General features: G+C 47.1%; 1 pseudogene across 1 annotated transcript in view; it reads right to left on the bottom strand.

Moving 5' to 3' along the window:
- Positions 1-20,004, bottom strand: part of LOC144752354 (major histocompatibility complex class I-related protein 1-like) — a 1,183,291-nt pseudogene that overhangs the window by 40,369 nt on the left and 1,122,918 nt on the right. The window lies entirely within an intron of this gene.

Genomic DNA, 20,004 nt, shown 5'->3' with positions numbered 1-20,004 from the left:
TGGGTGTTTGTCTGTAGTTTGCCTGGAAACCTGAGAGTTTCAAGTTTTTATTATTATGTTTTCGGCTCTCAAACGAGGGCCACATATAACAATCATATAATTAAACGCCAACATATACAATATTAATATACAGTAATAAACAAAAAAGAATCATTCAAGAAAACACCACATGAACACCGACCGGAGAATCCAGAAATTATCACTACAAATTTCATTAGGAAATATCTAAAAAACTCCTAAAAAAGTTAAAAATTTTGAAGCAAAACATTTCATTGGGTGGACAATAGAGGGCATGAAAGAAAGTATTTACATTAAGAATTCCTAATTGTAGGCAAATAGATCTCAACCATTTAGAACGAAATGGGCGTAATATAGGACAAATAAACAAAACATGATTTCGGTCTTGGACTGCCTTATTACAAAAATTACATATGGGGGATGTTCCATACCACTTTGCTAAAAGAGTGTTTAAAGGAAGTAAATCATGTCGCAGGAGGAACCATAACCTTCGTACTCGATGTGGGATATTCCAGGAGACATACTGCTGGGCCTGCTTTATTGAATACGAATTTAGAAGTAATTCACCACCCTTCTTTCCATGTAAGGCAGTCATATCCAATTTAAAGCAGAGTTCCCAAGATGCATATTTCAGCTGGGACTTTAGTTGAGAAGGAGAAAGTAAAAACAAAGTGTTTTCCTCCAACTCTAACAATTTTACAGCTGTTCTGAAATTTTTTACTAATAGTGAGAACTCATTTAAATTGCCCAGCAGTTCCTTTTTTATATATGCCCGTAAGGAACCCGAATCACCTCTAGCCAAGCAGGCCACCCATTTTACTAGGGCAATCAACCCCTGTACCCAACAGCTCCGGAGGCCGAATTCCAGCCTACATGCGGACACGGAGCAAGCTGTATTAAAAGAAGAAATTCTTCTCAAAACCTTTCCCTCCATTAACTGCAAAAAACCCCAATGTCTTATTTCCACCAATTCTAATCCATAAAGCAGAGTTGCAGGGATTTTTGCATTATAAACCTCCAAAAAACGAGCAAAGTGTATTTTCCCTGTAGCAGAATATAGTGAACATAACCCCATACCATGTGACAGTGCCTTACGAGAATTATGTTCAATATGAGGTCTTTCACTTAGGTTTGCCGAGATTATTTTACCTAAGAAGGGGTAAGTTTTAACCACCTCTAATCTCTGACCACCAATAGCCCATCCAAAATCTGCAGATCTACATTTTTAATCTTCATGAAATGTTCCTCTGCAAATAAGTGTAAAGCTTGTAGGCGATTAGATAAGCCCTTGGGAGTTAGATCTAAAATGAGGATATCATCCGCATACATAAGAACAGAAATGGATGATCCTCCAACCACCGGAGCTAAACCTACACCTGCAGCAATAAAAGCAGGAAGGTCCGCAGTATATAGAGAAAACAACATGGGGGCCAATAGGCACCCCTGTTTTAACCCATTTGAAGATGGGATGGACTGAGAGAGACCCCTTTCTCCACCTTGCAGCACCTTACACCAGGTATTCGAGTGAAGAGATCTTACAAGTTCCAGTAGATGGGGCGGCATACCCATTACAGCAAGCTTACTCCACAGCGTTGGACGGTCCACCTTGTTAAACGCTGTGGAGAAGTCTATAAATGCCGCGTATACCCCACCTCCCCGGATACGTACATATTTGTCCGTAATCACTTGAAGAGCAGTCAAATTATCAAGTGTACCATGTTTTTTACGGAACCCAGTCTGTTCCAAAGGTAAAATATTATTTGCCTCCACCCAATCTTCAATTAATAATAGAAGGCATTTAGCGAAAACTTTTCCAACCGCATCCAATAGAGCGATCAAACGATAGTTCATAGGTTTGTCCCGCTCGCCCTTCTCAAATAAGGGTATTAATATACTTCCCTTCCAATAAATAGGGACTGATCTTAATAGGAAACATGCTTTAAACAGAGGGAAAAGAATCCTGCTCCAAGTGGTAACATCCTGTTTCAATACTGAAATGGGCAACTCATCTGGTCCTAATGCTCCGGACGAGCGCATACTCTTAATCGCCAAAGCAATGGAATTCTCAGATGGAGGCTTCATAGCAGACCTACAGTCCCATAGAAGATCACTGTCCTCACCCCCCATGCCATTTGGGGCATACAGGTTCAGTATAAATAAACGCCACACATCCTCAGGGATAGAAACGGGAATAGGGGAAGTTCTTACACCACATCCCTTGCCAATTATGGACCAAAATTCTCTCGATTTACCGTAAATGGAAGCGTGCCTTAAACTAATCCAGAGGGAGTCTTCTTTTTCTTTCTTTAATTTTGCTCTCACTCTGGTCCTCCTCCTTTTTAATAGGGATAACTTATTTTTAGTTTCCCTAGATCCAGAAAGAAACTGTTGCCTCACTAATTTATTTATTTCTTTATTTAAAGGCAACAATAAGCTAGGGACAAAAGTCGTTTTCCTGGAGTATCTAGGCTTCTTTGCGATCGCAGTAAGCTTTTTCATAAACTTTTCAAAGTAGAAGAATTCCATACCCTGCCATTCTTTTAGTTCGAGTAAGGTTTCTATAAGAATATTTTGCAAACCCTTCATACTCGTCGGGTTCCACAAACATCTACCCGACTTACAAAGCAAAGAGACTCCTTCAGTACTTAAAGACCATGTATCCGTGACCTGAGGTTGAAATAAAAGAGTTATACTGATCACGTTATGATCGCTCATATTTGTTTGAGAGACCATTAAGTCCTGAATAAGGAAAAAGGAGACATAGTCCATAACTACATAATCGAGGATAGATTCTCCCTTAGGGGACCTATGAGTGAATTTGGCAGGATTATCAGATGCCATCCTACCATTTACAATCAGCCCCTCTGAATGGCTAAGTTCTTGCAGCAATATCTTCCCTCTTTTACTAGTTTTTATTTTACTTGGAAAAGTAGATTGCGGTATATTGTAAGCCTCTTCTTTAGACTTATTTCTAAACAAATTTACGTTTAAGTGGGACACTTTACTATTCAGATCGCCCACGAGTAAAATATAAGGGGGCTGGGCACATTCTAATAGCTGTTTAACATATGAGAACATTTGCTTCAGTACAATATTAAAACCATCTTCTGGCGGAATATATGCATTGATGATTACTAGAGAACGCTGGCTGCCTACACAGGTTAAATTATTAACAGTTATAGCTTGAAAAAGGTTGCTTTTATCAACATAATGAGAGAATTGCCATTGCAGTGCATTAGACAAGAGGCAGGCAATTCCCCCTTTTGCATGACCTTTTTTTGCCGGCGCGGCTGCTGCCTCTAGCACAAAATAATCCTTTCCACCATATAGACCATTCTTACACCAGGTTTCTTGGATGCATATCACATCCGCATTTAAAGAGAATAAAAAATCGAATTTCTCCGCTCTATTAAACAACCCTGCTGCATTCCAGGATACAACTTTTAATTGACTGCTAAAGATGTTGAAACAGTCTTGGATTATCCGAGTTATTGTTAGACAAAACTCCTGGGAGCCAATTCCACAGATGATTATCTTCTATTATAGGGGCAGCCATGTTCAGAGGAGTAGGTATAATCTGGGAAACCATACGTTTACCTCTCAAAACCCTGATTTGTAAATCTTTGATAGAGTTAGACATATTCTCCTGCTTAACACCCGGCTTTGAGGCCCCTCCTCTAGGGAGGATATCCTTTCCGTTATGTAGAAAGGGTAACACATCTATCCCTCTACATTGAAATGATTCTGCCTGTTGTAACACAAGATTAGCTATTATTTTGGAGTAAAATTTCGCCCGTACACAAACCATTTTCATACCTTACTAAGGAAACCAAATCAATGTCATTCGACTGGATTAGTTTTAGACAATCAATATCCTTAAAACAGTTGAGCAACCATGACCTGTTTAGGTATAAATCAGAGTCAAATAGTGGCAAGAAATCCAAAGTCAAGGTATCCACATATGAGTTAGACATTTTATATTGTAGAGAAGAAGAGTTTATGGCAACCTCAACCGTTAATTGAAAAATAGGCGCAGATGGATTAAGTACCCCTGATACAGTAGGCATAGTTCTCATCGCTTCTTCAATTGGAACATTGGGCGATGGTGAAGTGTTCTCTTGAAGAGGGACTTGCGCAGTATTGGTGCTGTTATTACGAGAACAGTTAACTACAGAACCATTAGTACGGTCGGTCACCTTGTTAGAAAAAATGTCCAGTAAAGATTTATCTCCAATCTCTGGCTCATTATAAACATCATTGCTCATATGTTTTTGGAAAATTATTTGCCTCTGTTTTTTCTTCTTGTACTTGCGAACAGGTTTCCTGTTTTTCCCTTTATTCTTCCTACTTTTAATGACTTTTCCATTTTCATCAGAATTCACTTCAGGCTCCTTTCTTTCAGTGGTGAAAATTGGGAATAACTCTTTTCCCACTGTAAGGTCCACCTCCACCAAACTGTCCTCTTTTAGAATTGGTTCTAATACCTTCATACCATTAGAAACAGACGGAATAGGTATCTCTAAGGACTCATTTTTGTCAACTGTTTCTGGTATTTCTGCTGGAGCATTTTTTTCCGATGAATTATTGCTGACACAAGGGAAAACAATCTCCGAGACAAGAGTAGCACCATTTTCTGCACTTTTTGCCAACAATACCTTTAGAATCTGGGTAACTGAATCCAAGGTGCAGTCAGAATTCCCAACAAATTTGCTCAATAAAGACAATATGGAGGCCAACAAGTGTTCTAATACTATTAAACAATCAGAAATGGGTCTATCCTCTTTTGGCAATCCAGAAGCGGCAATGGGGCAAATGCCGGATAAGTTAAGTAGTAAACTCCTAGAATCATTCTGTAATGAAGGGATATCATCAGATGTTATAGAGGGAGTACTACTATATAGCAATAATCCTGACGGCGTTGCTCCCGATGCCGTCTTACTGTGACTTAAGTGATTCAGATTTCCATCCTCCATATAACGTCCGCATAATTCAAGATCAATACTAGACAAAAGGGACTCTCCTTTTTTAGCAATGTCGGGACATTTTGCACCGAAAGAAGTGTTAGAACGTGTTGCAATCGTATCTTTTATCTTGATATCAGGCATTTCTCCCCCTAAAGTATATTCTGGAAGATTAGCCACAGAGGATGTTGGTTTGGGGAACGATGAGGCTTTTTCCACAACAGACTGTACCCCCACCCGAGGCTCCATCTGGGAACCGCCTATCTGCGGGATTTTAACGGGTTGTTCCCATAATTTCAATAGCTGCATCTGTCCCTTCATTAATACCCCGTTGTCGAATTTATTCCTCAGGGGGTTAGATCTAGTTTTTGTACATGACCTTCCCCCTAGGACTCTTCCGGAACGTAATTTTTTTGCAGTCATCCTTAGCTATGAAACAACCACGCAGCAAAATATAGCTCAGATAATAAGTATAGTAATCACTACTTATTACACAGAGTCCTTGGATATGCAAATAATGATTGTTCAAAGATGTTCACATATATCTCTTATAGAGCGTCCCTGAAATGGCACTCTACGAAACTCACGGGGAAATGAAAATAACGTGGCCCGGCCCAGCCTACCTCAGCCACTGAGGGCCACAGAGGGCCCGCTCTTTTTCCGGTCTTAGTCCCGCGTCCCGCTTAGCGTGGGGGGTGTGGCTTTATAGGAGGAGCAGTGGCGGGAAGAGACTCCAGGTGCGCTGCGGTGATCCTGCGCGGAACCCTGGGTCTCGCAGTCCCGGACCCTGTATCAGCTGCCTCACGCACTCACACACTCCTGGAAATGTCTTCTCCCTTTACACAGGGCTCGGCAGGTAAGGGCTTTCAATCCGTGAACAAAAAGGTCTGAGAACAGCTACGAGCGGCCTGAGAGTGGCGTCGCTTTCCAAGCCTACTACTGCCAATGTTTGTAAATTCTAAACATCAGTAAATGTGCATCCATTTGAGGAGTACGTCTCGTAGTACGGATGGGCCACTTTATTTTTAAACCAGCCTCTACGGGGCATATTTACAAAGAAGTGTTGAAAGCACTGCCGCAAGCAAAGTTTCTGCGCTGCGATATGAGCAGATCTAAGCCACATATTTCAAGAAATGGAGCAGTTCCGCTCTCTACAGGCGCTGGCATCTTTTGGGCTGCCTTCAGCCAGGGTGCAAAGGTGTCTGCGTTGTGGGCAGGATAGGTTTTCTGCAGGAAGGTTCACCTTCATGTGCTGCAGAGTGGCACACATGAACAGAGGAAATAATGGGGAGAAATAAACATACTTCTCCTCATTGCACCAGTAGCCCCTAAAAATAGCTTGCCCTTTTAAAATATAACTCGCCATAGCGAGTGGGCCAGTAGATTTCTCGAGGCCTGCATGCACCATCCTACCTGGCGCACAGTAACACAAAACAGCGGAATGTTCTACGTTGCATTAATTTTTCATACAAAGCTGCACAAAACAACATTTGAGTGGCTTTGTAAATACTAAGAAGGATTTTGAGCTGGGGCTGTGTCAAAAAAGTGGCAAACTCTTTGAATATCTGGACCTAAATATATTTAAGTTCCTGATCCAAAAAATTAACAAGTAAAAATCTCTAAGTGAAATCAGTACGAGACAAAAAATGACACAGCCATAGCAAACCCAAATCAGAGACACCAGATCCAAATAACTTGCCAAGAATGTATTTATTTGGGGGTGTCACACTTCACACAAACCCTCCCATTCAATTAAGGGTTTTGATTCAGTGTTTTTGTTAAAATTCTCTGCTGCCCCAATAGGGAATCCCTGCACACTCTTGCCTCTAACGATGTTCTCTGTAGTTTTCATGTTGGGGATCGTCCATCGCCTGGCGCTCCAGATTAATCCCATCAGCGGTGGCTGTGGCTCGATGGGGTTCTTCCCAGGTGTTCCGCACACTGGATCGTCTCTTGGATTTCAGGTGAACAGAGCATGTAATCTGATCAGGTGTGCAGATCATGGACTGGATTGTAGAAGAGAATTCCCACTTCAGAGGTGAAATACCCACAAAGTGTCCTTCAGTTCCCAGCCACTGGCCATTTGTTTAAAGATTTCATTGTTTTAGACAAAGATGCACTTTCTAGTTAGGGTAGGATCTGTCTATATCAATATCTTTAATGCTGTTAAAGTTTCTCCTAGCAGTAAGCCTGTTTGTGGCCATTTTGTAAGTAGTGTTGTTATTTGTGCACAAGAACAACGGTGGTGAGTGTTCGGGGAATAGAGACGACAAATCACTAATTCTGTTCCATCTCGTCCTCCTTTTTAGAGGACATGTCGCTCTTCTTTGTCTATTTGTGTCCTCTGCCTGGGAAAGGATCCCAAGATGGACCAACATCATAACCCCCCAGCACATACGACGAAAAGCCTGTGATTGGCCTCTCCATCTCTTTTGCAGCTCGATTATTTCTCTCCCAAGTAGATGTGTCTCTTGTAGGAGAGCTATATGAGCACCTCTTCTGTGCGGATATGAATGTATTTTAATGGCACAGACAGTGCGGGTCAGCGATGAAGAACTGGATCAGCAGGAGCTGCATCTCCTGAAGCCTCTCAGTAGAGTCACAAAGGCCCCAGGCGCTGCAGGTGCAGACACTGCGGGTCAGCGATGAAGAACTGGATCAGCAGGAGCTGCATCTCCTGAAGCCTCTCAGTAGAGTCACAAAGGCCCCAGGCGCTGCAGGTGCAGACACTGCGGGTCAGCAATGAAGAACTGGATCAGCAGGAGCTGCATCTCTTGGAGCCTCTCAGTAGAGTCACAAAGGCCCCAGGCGCTGACACTGCGGGTCAGCGATGAAGAACTGGGTCAGCAGGAGCTGCATCTCTTGGAGCCTCTCAGTAGAGTCACAAAGGCCCCAGGCGCTGACACTGCGGGTCAGCGATGAAGAACTGGATCAGCAGGAGCTGCATCTCTTGAAGCCTCTCAGTAGAGTCACAAAGGCCCCAGGCATAGACAGTGCGGGTCAGCGATGAAGAACTGGATCAGCAGGAGCTGCATCTCTTGAAGCCTCTCAGTAGAGTCACAAAGGCCCCAGGCGCTGACACTGCGGGTCAGCGATGAAGAACTGGATCAGCAGGAGCTGCATCTCTTGAAGCCTCTCAGTAGAGTCACAAAGGCCCCAGGCATAGACAGTGCGGGTCAGCGATGAAGAACTGGATCAGCAGGAGCTGCATCTCTTGAAGCCTCTCAGTAGAGTCACAAAGGCCCCAGGCGCAGACAGTGCAGGTCAGCGATGAAGAACTGGATCAGCAGGAGCTGCATCTCTTGAAGCCTCTCAGTAGAGTCACAAAGGCCCCAGGTGCAGACACTGCGGGTCAGCGATGAAGAACTGGATCAGCAGGAGCTGCATCTCCTGAAGCCTCTCAGTAGAGTCACAAAGGCCCCAGGCGCTGCAGGTGCAGACACTGCGGGTCAGCGATGAAGAACTGGATCAGCAGGAGCTGCATCTCTTGAAGCCTCTCAGTAGAGTCACAAAGGCCCCAGGCAAGGACACTGTGGGTCAGCGATGAAGCAAAGGATCAGCAGGAGCTGGATGTTTTGCATGTGTATCCTTCGAGGTTAATGTGGAGGTAGGAGCACAGAGTAGAACCACAAGGCCATCTAAAGAAGGACTGGAGTAGACAAGGCACAGCTCACTTGGAAAAAGCAGCGAGGTGCGGGTTACTCACTGAAAGGAGAGTCACAACCCAGCCTCATTCCATCCCCTCTCAGCATGCCTCTAGTAAAGCAGCACTGAAGAACTTTCCCATCCATTACTCGAGAATTCCCCCACACCCTTTCTGAACTGAGTCCTGCACTCTGGGATGGGACAGAAGAGGGACGGAGTTAAAGGACAGGGATGACGGATCACACAGACACAGGAGATAAACCTGCACCTAAGGATGATGACACGAACCCTGTGTGCAAAGGTGGAGAGAGTAACAGAAACAGACAGAAGTACACCATCTGCAGCACACAATATACTCAGTGCTCTGTATCCCCTCTCAGGCACTGATATACCACTCAGTGCTTCATACCCTTCACGGTCATGGCTGTCACGCCACGGCATACGCAGTGCTCAGTAGCCTTGCTCAGTCTACTCATATAATACTCAGTGCTTCATACTCTTCATGATCACTGCTCTCACATCATGGCTCACAGTATACTCAGTGCTCGGTAGCCTCGCTCAGTCTACTCATATAATACTCAGTGCTTTGTACCCTTCTCGGTCACCGCAGTCACACCACGGCTCACAGTATACTCAGTGCTCGGTAGCCTCGCTCAGTCTACTCATGTAATACTCAGTGCTTCTTACCCTTCACAGTCACGGCTGTTACACCGCAGCTTACAGTATACTCAGTGCTCGGTATCCCCGCTCAGTCTACTGATATAATACTCAGTGCTTTGTACCCTTCACGGTCACCGCTGTCACACCACGGCTCACACTATACTCAGTGCTCTGTAGCCTCGCTCAGTCTACTCATATAATACTTAGTGATGTGTACCCTTCTCGGTCACCGCTGTCACACCATGGCCCACAATATACCCAGTGCTCGGTAGCCTTGCTCAGTCTACTTTAATAATACTCAGTGCTTTGTACCCTTCTCAGTCACCGCTCTTGCACCACGGCCCACATTATACCCAGTGCTCGGTAGCCTCGCTCAGTCTACTCATATAATACTCAGTGCTTCTTACCCTTCATGATCACCGCTGTCACACCACGGCTCACAGTATACTCAGTGCTCGGTAGCCTCGCTCAGTCTACTCATATAATACTAAGTGCTTCTTACCCTTCACGGTCACCGCTGTCACACCACGGGTCACAGTGTACTACTCAGTACTCGGTAGCCTCGCTCAGTCTACTCATATAATACTCAGTGCTTCTTACCCTTCACGGTCACCGCTGTCACACCACGGCTCACAGTATACTCAGTGCTCGGTAGCCTCGCTCAGTCTACTGATATAGTTCTCAAAGCTTTGTATCCATCTCGGTCAAAGCTGTCACACCACGGCTCACAGTATACTCAGTGCTCGGTATCCCCGCTCAGTCTACTGATATAATACTCAGTGCTTTGTACCCTTCACGGTCACCGCTGTCACACCACGGCTCACACTATACTCAGTGCTCTGTAGCCTCGCTCAGTCTACTCATATAATACTTAGTGATGTGTACCCTTCTCGGTCACCGCTGTCACACCATGGCCCACAATATACCCAGTGCTCGGTAGCCTTGCTCAGTCTACTTTAATAATACTCAGTGCTTTGTACCCTTCTCAGTCACCGCTGTTGCACCACGGCCCACATTATACCCAGTGCTCGGTAGCCTCGCTCAGTCTACTCATAAAATACTCAGTGCTTCTTACCCTTCATGATCACCGCTGTCACACCACGGCTCACAGTATACTCAGTGCTCGGTAGCCTCGCTCAGTCTACTCATATAATACTAAGTGCTTCTTACCCTTCACGGTCACCGCTGTCACACCACGGGTCACAGTGTACTACTCAGTACTCGGTAGCCTCGCTCAGTCTACTCATATAATACTCAGTGCTTCTTACCCTTCACGGTCACCGCTGTCACACCACGGCTCACAGTATACTCAGTGCTCGGTAGCCTCGCTCAGTCTACTGATATAGTTCTCAAAGCTTTGTATCCATCTCGGTCAAAGCTGTCACACCACGGCTCACAGTATACTCAGTGCTCGGTATCCCCGCTCAGTCTACTGATATAATACTCAGTGCTTTGTACCCTTCACGGTCACCGCTGTCACACCACGGCTCACACTATACTCAGTGCTCTGTAGCCTCGCTCAGTCTACTCATATAATACTTAGTGATGTGTACCCTTCTCGGTCACCGCTGTCACACCATGGCCCACAATATACCCAGTGCTCGGTAGCCTTGCTCAGTCTACTTTAATAATACTCAGTGCTTTGTACCCTTCTCAGTCACCGCTGTTGCACCACGGCCCACATTATACCCAGTGCTCGGTAGCCTCGCTCAGTCTACTGATATAGTTCTCAAAGCTTTGTATCCATCTCGGTCAAAGCTGTCACACCACGGCTCACAGTATACTCAGTGCTCGGTATCCTCGCTCAGCCCTCTCATATAATACTCAGTGCTTCTTACCCTTCACGGTCACCGCGGTCACACCACGGCTCACAGTATACTCAGTGCTCGGTAGCCTCGGTCAGTCTACTGATATAGTTCTCAAAGCTTTGTATCCATCTCGGTCAAAGCTGTCACACCACGGCTCACAGTATACTCAGTGCTCGGTATCCTCGCTCAGCCCTCTCATATAACACTCAGTGCTTCTTACCCTTCACGGTCAAGCCAATCATTGGCTCTACACGTCAGGAACGTGCCACGCGTACAGACGTTCCCACATACGGAGCATCCTTGCCACCATAGGTGAGCATTGCCGTGTAGAGAGCCAACCAGATCGCGACACACGTCAGACACGTTCCAACGTGCACGGTGCCAGCCGGCTCACGTTCTTATGTAGTAATCACGGGCGCCACTCCTGTCATTCTTGAAGCAGAATCCCGGGAGATGGCCGCTCCGTTCCAGCGCTCAAGTAAGTGTTTAGGTAGATAGACCACTGACTATATATGTGGTTCATGGCCCCCACACTCGCATGAATAGACTCTCGCTCACGTTCACTGTCTGTACAGTAAATCATAGCCCCCACATCTGCATGATTAGACTGTCTCCTGACCCATACTCAACAGAATTACTTTGCCAAGCCTTGTCATGATCACGGAAGTAACACAAACCACGACAGGCTTGCTTTCCGGCCTGTTTTCAATGCCCTCACTTTCGATAATAATGTGATTTTCAAGCGGCCCGTTGTTCATGTTAGTACTCACACAATGATTGCACTGTTGGCATCACATTGCCGTTAATCAAGTAAAAACTGACCACATCCCTAATATTAACGCGCATAGTAATCCCTTCTTTCAAAGAAAGCGGCCAGTAATTTTGACATGGTTATCGTGTTCTTTCTCTAGGAAAGCTCGGCATGATCACGAGTAGTCACAGGTGGTATCATGCATTTTTAACCACATTCATCACGCCCCTATAACAATATGACCCTGGAACGGGCCATGAACTTGAAATATAACCCTTCTTAATCCAGGCAATTGCTAAGGTGCCCAACATAGCATATTGACTACCCATTGCCATCGAAGAATCCATCCTATACAAGTACAGGTATGTTTTCACATCCATGGGAGACATTACCAGCATACAACCGCTTACTGTGTGGATACTAAGACATATTGTACCTCATTTATAGACGCAGTAAGCCAACCACCGCCAGGGTGCCCAGTCGGCTGACGGGCACCAGACTAATAAGGTGAGCACAAGTTTAGGGTCACCTGATTACCTAAGCAGATCGCCCCTGATCCCGGAAAATCTTGACACTCTGTCATTATTATACCCAGGCTGTCCATCACTTACCCAGTCCTGATGAAGACCCGCCCTTGATGCACGTAGTCAGCGCATCACCAACAGGGTCGAAACGTCGACGTAACCTACTAGAGATCGAATTGCACAAAGTCTGATAGGAACTAAAGGAAACATTTGGCCTAAAAAGACTATTGAACTGACATTCGACAACCCTAAATATCTGTATTTTGTATGTTTTTGTTTCTGTATAACCTGTGTTAGTCTTTCACATTTCACTGTATATAGCACGTTGTGTTTTTTATGTATTTTTATGGACAGTACAATGAATACTTGAAAATATTTAAACGATGAGAGAGTGGTTCAGTAAATAATTACTTTCACATTCTTTTAGCATCAGTGTCTAATGATTTACACTATTACGTATGTACCCCGCCAGGGACACACTAGTTTGATTACAGGTTGAAATACCTTGTTCAAGTATACTTTCCACCCAACAGAACCATTATTTTTTGTCTAATCTTTTTTGTCAGGTTCTGAGGGTTACAGGGTTACCCCATTATTTCTAATGACACCACGTCTCACAGCATACTCAGTGCTCGGTAGCCTCACTCAGTCTAATTTTTTTTTTTCAAAACGTAGTTTATAGGGTTTTTTGCATTCCTCCTACATGTACATATTATTCATCAATCGTCACAAGAATTCAACCCATGTAAAGGTCCCCGCTCCTCTGTCCTTTCCGTGTCATGCAAAACACCTACTGTGAATCAGCAGTGAGCTGAATGTCGCTAACACAGGACTCGCTAGTTTATATATCCCCAACTCCCCCCAACTGTTATGACAACCCCCCCCCTCCCTCTCACCGGTGTGTGCATTACTAACAGTCGTGTTTGCTCTATTCGTCCTGCGTTAACAATGTTACATCTATTCTAATCTCTCAACGTACCTGTCCTACCTCGGGGGCCACATATTACTACCGTGTTCTCCTCCTACTCATCCTCTGTCTGATAATCTTGTAGCGCTTGTACTAAGGTCTCCCATGCCGTTGCTGCCTCCAGCGCTCTTTCATTTCCCAGTCCTCTCGCCTGCTGGTACCCAAGCGCGCTCTCACTGCTTGCCCATTTTACAAACTCAGCCCTCCATCTCCTGCTGTTAGGCCCTACCGTCGCATTCCAGTGTCTCGTTATTTCCCGTTTCGCCAGTAGACGCCCCATATCTATAAATGTACTTTTTATTTTATTTTTTGATGTATGAGGGAACCAGTGTAAAACGCTAGTAGCCATATCAAAGGCCAATTATCGTTCTGTAATAGTGTTCAGAGTGTTTCCCACCTCTTCCCAGTAGGTTCCCATTTCAGGACAAGACCATAGCATGTGCTATAGATCTACTCCCGTCTGTGCACATCGAGGACACGCTGCCTCTTCTACCTTGAAATATTTTTGGATTTTACCTGGTGTTAAATATGCTCTATGGAGTATGTAGAAATGCACCAGTTGGAATCTCACGTTCCTCGTGCTCTTCCAGGCTCTACGCATGATTTGTGTGCAGGCCGTTTCAGGAATAGGTTTCCCTATGTCCACTTCCCATTTCCCTCACAGTGTCCCCAGGGGCACTAACCCTTCATTGATCATTCTGGAGTAGAGACATGTGACTGCCTTGAAAGTTCTGGCCGCCATCATGGTGTATTGGCATGCCATTGTTGTCTTAGGCTCTGCCAATCCCTCTCTCCAGTGTGACTGCAGTGCCCTTGTCAGTGCTGCATGTGAAAGGAATCCCCCTCTCGGCAGATCATACCTCTCCTGCAGTGCCTGATATGGCAGCATCGCTCCATCTTCGTATAGATATTCTATCATGTGGATCCCTGCGCTTTCCCATTCCTGTAATGGCATCCAGTCGCCACCGCGTGGCAGTGCAGTTGCCATTCCTAACGGGATTTCGGGCGCATATGGGTGTATGACTCCCGCCCTGCGTTGGGATCGGTTCCAGCATAGTCTTAATGCCTTCTCCTCCATTATGAGATCCCTGAGGTCCAATGTTTGCTGCAGTACTATGAATGAGAGGACATGGCGTGGAATACCCCTACCTCTTTGATGTTCCGGGCTTCTAAATTCCTGCGCTACTGCTTGTGTTAATATCTGGAGTTGGGCCACTAAATAATACAGCTCAAAATGTGGGACCGCCAGCCCTCCCTCAGCCCTGGGCAGATTAAGTGTTGCCTGCGCAACCCTACGTCTACCCCTTCCCCACAGGAAACCCACTATGATCGATTTCAATAATCTGAACACTGTGCTCGGAATCCATATCGGCAGAGTTCTGAAAAAGTATAATAATCTAGGAAGCGCTATCATTTTCAACAAGGCTATTCGACCCGTCATTGACAGCGGAAGGGTGGTCCAAAAGGCCATGCTACTTTTCAATGCTCTCACGCCCCGTCCCACATTCCCTTCCAACATATCATTAGCAGTGTGGTAAACATGCACCCCTAAGTATTTGAGACAAGTGGGTTCCCTCCTCACCTCCCTATCTGTCGTAGGCTGGCTCTCTCCCTGCCTTACTGGAAAAAGACATGTCTTCGACCAGTTCACTCTCAGACCTGAGATGTCCCCAAACTCCGAGAGCAGGGTCGCTGCTCCCACCAACGCTCTTCCTGCGTCCTCAAGAAATAGCAGCATGTCATCAGCATACAGTAAGATGTACTGCCGGACTCCCCTATATCTCAAACCATGAAAGCAGTTCCCCAGCCAAACTTTTGCCGCTTGGGGTTCCACTGCGAGGGCGAACAACAAAGGGGAGAGCGAACACCCCTGTCTCATTCCCCGGGCTACTGGGTATTGTGACGATATCAGCAATCCAGCGCGCACCCTAGCCACAGCAGACGTGTATAATACTTTTGTCCACTGCACAAAGTAGGCTCCCAGATCGAAGCGTCCCATTGTTTTATATAGATACCGCCATTCTAGGCTGTCAAAAGCTTTCTCAATATCTACTGATAACACCACTGGTTGTCACGCTTCTGGATGGTCTACTTCAAGTAAGCGCACTAATCTTCGAACGTTTGTGGACGTGTTTCTCGTCGGTATGAACCCAGCTTGATCTTCGTGGATTAACATGGTCATATGGCTTAAGAGGCGGGTCGCCAAAATGCTGCTCAGTATTTTGTAATCTGTAGTCAACATTGATAGTCGGCGGTAGGAGTCCGTGTTGCCCCCCCCCCCGACCTCGTTTTAGAAGCGGGATCACTAAGGCCTCCCGCATGGAATCAGGCAATCGACCCAGTTCTTTCGCTTCCCTATAGATCTCTAGGAGCCTCGGTGCCAGCAAATCTATATATTTCCCATAGAACTCTATCGGTAACCTATCTACTCCTGGTGTTTTATTTCTGGCCATACGCTTAATAGCACTCCTGACTTCCCCTATCTCTATGTCCTTGCCTAAGCATTTCGCCTGCTCCTGTTCCAACTCTGGGAGTGTCAGCCTATCCAAAAAGGAGTCTATTTCAAGATCCCCCGCTACTAATGAACTCTCATAAAGTCCCTCATAGTATTGCAAAAAACGGTGCAGGATCTCATTCTGGGTGTAAACCACCTCCCCGCTATTGTTCTCTAGAGCCAACACAGGGGAGCCTCTCTTTGCCGGATTGGCCAACCAAGCCAGTAATGTTCCTGCTTTGTCTCCCTCTGCATGCATCCTCATAGTATTAGCTTTATATTAAAAAAAACGCAATCTTTCAACCTCTGTTGCCACCTCTTCTTTCGCTGTTCTGACCTCCGCCTGAAGTTCAGGGTGGCCAGGTCTCGCTAATTCGGCTTTACATAACTTATCTTCAGCTCGGTCCAGGTCTCGCAGTAGCACCTTTCGTACTCCTGCATGTTTCCCTATGCAGATCCCCCTTATAACCACTTTAAAAGCGTCTCATTCTATCGCTCTTGTTGATGCCGATCCAGCATTTTCTGCGAAATAATGAGTAATCCCTTCGCTCACTTCTCTATGAAAAATTGGGTCCTCTAACGTTTCAGGTCGTAGTCTCCAAGTAGGGATGCTCGACACCCCCGTCATCCAATGCATGGTAAATAGCAATGGGTTGTGATCAGAGATCGTCCTAGTTAGATATTCAGTCTGTATCACCGAGGGCAGCACCGCTGGTGAGCACAATACCGTGTCCAACCGGACATGTAATTCGTGCATCCCAGAATAGTAGGAATAGTCTCGATTGAGTGGGTGATGTGTTCGCCACGCGTCCACCAGACTCCATCTATTCTGCCATTCTAGCCTACCTTTAGTCACTATATGTATCAGGGAATCAGCCAGTGGGGTGTGTGATCTATCTAGTGATATATCTGTTATGGAGTTGAAGTCTCCTCCCATCACCAGAGAACCCGCTAAATAATGTGCCAACGATCCAGAAAGTTGTGCCAAGAAGTCCAGCTGATCGACGTTAGGCGCATAAATGCTGCAAAGTGCTATGTCCCTGCCCCTGAGTCTACCTTCTATGGCCACAAACCTGCCTGCAGGATCTATTGTCTGTCTCGTGACCTGAAAAGGGACCCCAGCTCTAACTCAGATCAGAGCTCCCCGTGCAAACGCTGAGTAGGTGGAGTTAAATACCTGCCCTCTACATCGTCTCTGTAAGGCCATACCCTCCGCCTTATTTAAGTGAGTCTCCTGGAGCAGTGCAATATGTATCCCTCTTCTAACTAGATATGTGTGTATCTTGTGTCGTCATGTCATTGTGTGTAGCCCCCTCACATTCCAGGTAATACATCATAAATCAGCGGTATCTCACATTTCCCATTAGTAACATCTGCATCCCAAATCGTGCTCCTGCTTCCACACCGGTGATTTCCCACCCCAACACCCCTCCCAACCCACCCATCTACCCACCTTCCCCAGGACAGGACCTAGAAACAACCAGCTAGCTTTCATCCAAACCATTACAAACTCCAACACACATCTAAGCCCAGCAGCAGTCACTGAGGGCATGCCTTAAGGGCTACGAGGGAGACTGTATGCCGACGGGCCGCCGCCCAACCTCAGTGTGCACCTCTCTTCAACTAAGCCCCAGATAAATGACAGCCTCATTGACCGCCCCCTCCCCGATCGCTGACCAACCCCCCCCTCAAAAGAACCTGTAGTCATTAGGCCACTTGACCCTCGGAGACCTAGTAGTGGACAGACTTCTTCCTCTCCCCCGCTGGTGAATAACCCCATGTCCCTTTCTCGAACTGTGTTCTCAGGTCTTGCATCCTCTCCCAGTAGTGTCTCGTTCAGTTCTCTGGCACTCTAGCCTTCATCCAACATTCCGTCCGCCGTTGCTGGTGTGACCCTCGGTAGACGTTCACTGTCTGCCTCCGATTGTTCCGTGTCGGATAGGTCTTTGTCCTTTTCCGAGTCCCTTCCCCCCAAAGATTGAGATTCCTGTGCACCCGACATTGTCGAGACCACCTCCAGTACTTCTTGTCGTTCTGAGTCCGTCTGTGATATCGAGGGCCTTCCTAGGCCCCGCTGTCTTTGCGGAAGCCTTTGCGATTTCCGTTGAGGCAAGCCTTCCATTTACGTGGTCTCTGTTCGTTACCATCCTTTCCAGCCCTGTACAGCTCTAGCCAAGCACAGGCATCTACCGGGGTATCATAAAAATACGTTTTACCATCTACTATTACCCTCAACTTGGCCAGGAACAGTAAGGAGTATTGAAGTCCTTCTTCTCTCAATTCCCTCTTGACGGCCAGGAAGGAGGTCCGGCGTCGCTGGGTTTCATAGTGTAGTCCGGGAATAGGTTGACCTTGCTGTTCCCCACTTGATATGGGCCATTTGCACGTGCCCTCTGGAGGACTAGGTCTCTGTCACGGAAGTGCAACAGTCGAGCCACCACCGGTCACGGGGGTCATCCCTGTTGAGGTGGCCTGGCCGGTACTCTGTGAGCTCGTTCTAATGTGTAAAAATTAGACAGGCCCTCCGGTGCCACCACTGTTTTGAGCCAGTTCTCGAGATATTGCACCATGTCTGGCCCCTCCGTTTTTTCCGGTAGACCTACTATGCGGATGTTCCGACGATTTCTTACTTCCGCATCCTCGGCCCTCCTCTCCAATGTCACGATACGATCCAAAACATTAGTCATTGTGGCTTGTAGGTCTTTTTGTAATGGTTTAATGACCTGGATCGCTCCCTCCACTGACTTAACTCTGTCTGCCAATTTAACATGGTCCGCTCTCAATAGGCCCAGCCCAGTGGCCACCTGCGCTATATCTTGTTGGAGCACCGTGCGGGATCCGCAATCGCCGCCAGGATTTTGTCCAGCTGGTGCTGTAGGTGGGGGATCACACGGTTGCTCGAGTTCTTCTTGCTCCCCCTGCCCCGGTAGTTCACTGTCTGATGCCGGCTGAGCCCCGTCCTTTTTTCCTTTCAATTTTCCCATGTTGGCTCGTGGCGGCTAATTAATTTACTTGTTCGACCTGGTGGTTGTACCTGTGAAGTTCTGCTTCCGGGGGTCCTGCCATTCACGCCCTCCAAGCTACAAGTTCCACTACACAGCTCTTTTCCCACCGTATCCGTATCAATGCCAGGCGTAGAAGCTCATCCGTGTGGGCACAGCACTGCTAGTACCCGACTGTCCCCTAGTTATTGAAGTGTCTGCGGCAGCTATGGTGGCAAGGTCCCCCAGTGGTTCCACTCCACCCTCAAACAAGCTCTTCAGGGGTCTACTGACTGTACCTCTCCCCAAATCGCTGTAGGTCGGGCTATTCTCGCACCTTCTTCCAAGTGGGCCTCCCCCGCTGGTGTCTATGGTTATTGGCTATGTATATCGGGTCTCGGCCGTCGGCAGGGCAGCCTACCATATCAAGCAGGACTCCCCACAATGCCTCTTCGCCCCCCCTTTGTCCGGCGTCTAGGTCTGCTCCACTGTCTGCCAGGCCTGGGGCCCCCACGACGTTCGCCGTCCGGTCTCCCCGGTCCAGGCAGCAGCTCCCAGTCGTCCTGTTTCAGTCCTCCCGTGCGTGCCTCTGGGTCTTCTCGGGCCACCACCAGCAATCTAGCACACTTCCCACCTCGGATCGCAGCGCACCGCTGCCCTGGGATCTTTCTCCCACCACCACAGCTCGCGGTCCCCAGCCTCGCTACGCCTCTCTCCTCAGCGTCGGGGTAGGCTCCCATGCGTCGCTCTTTGCTCGCGGAGATGCCTCAGCGTTTCCCGCCGTAGCTCCGCGCAGATCACGGCCGCTCTGCAGCCGCCTCCCGGAGTGGTCTTGGGTCGTCTATGGCACAGAGAGGTCCCGTATCCCCTGCCCGCCTCTGAGCAGAGGTCCGAGTCCCCCAGGGCGCCCCCACCGTGTGTCTCTCCTCCGCTCAGGGTTCGCTGCAGGATTCAGCCGTTTTCGCGGTCTCCGCCTTACTTAGTTTCGTTTTGCTCTACGGCCGCCCTCTTAGGCTCTTCGTCCCCTTCCGCACTAGCTAGCTTTCGATCGAGCATCTCCGGGGTCTCGGGTCAGGCTCGTTTCCCAATTCTCGTGCAGGGAGGCACGGTCTCTTCACCTTCCCTTCGATGGGGGTAGGGGGCCCGATGTGTCCATAATTCAGGATGTCTGAGGGCTCAGTTACGGAGCTCTTCG

This window comes from Lissotriton helveticus, chromosome 5_1 (assembly GCF_964261635.1).
Source record: "Lissotriton helveticus chromosome 5_1, aLisHel1.1, whole genome shotgun sequence".
NCBI lineage: Eukaryota > Metazoa > Chordata > Amphibia > Caudata > Salamandridae > Lissotriton > Lissotriton helveticus.
This window is presented reverse-complemented; position numbering and strand designations above follow the sequence as displayed.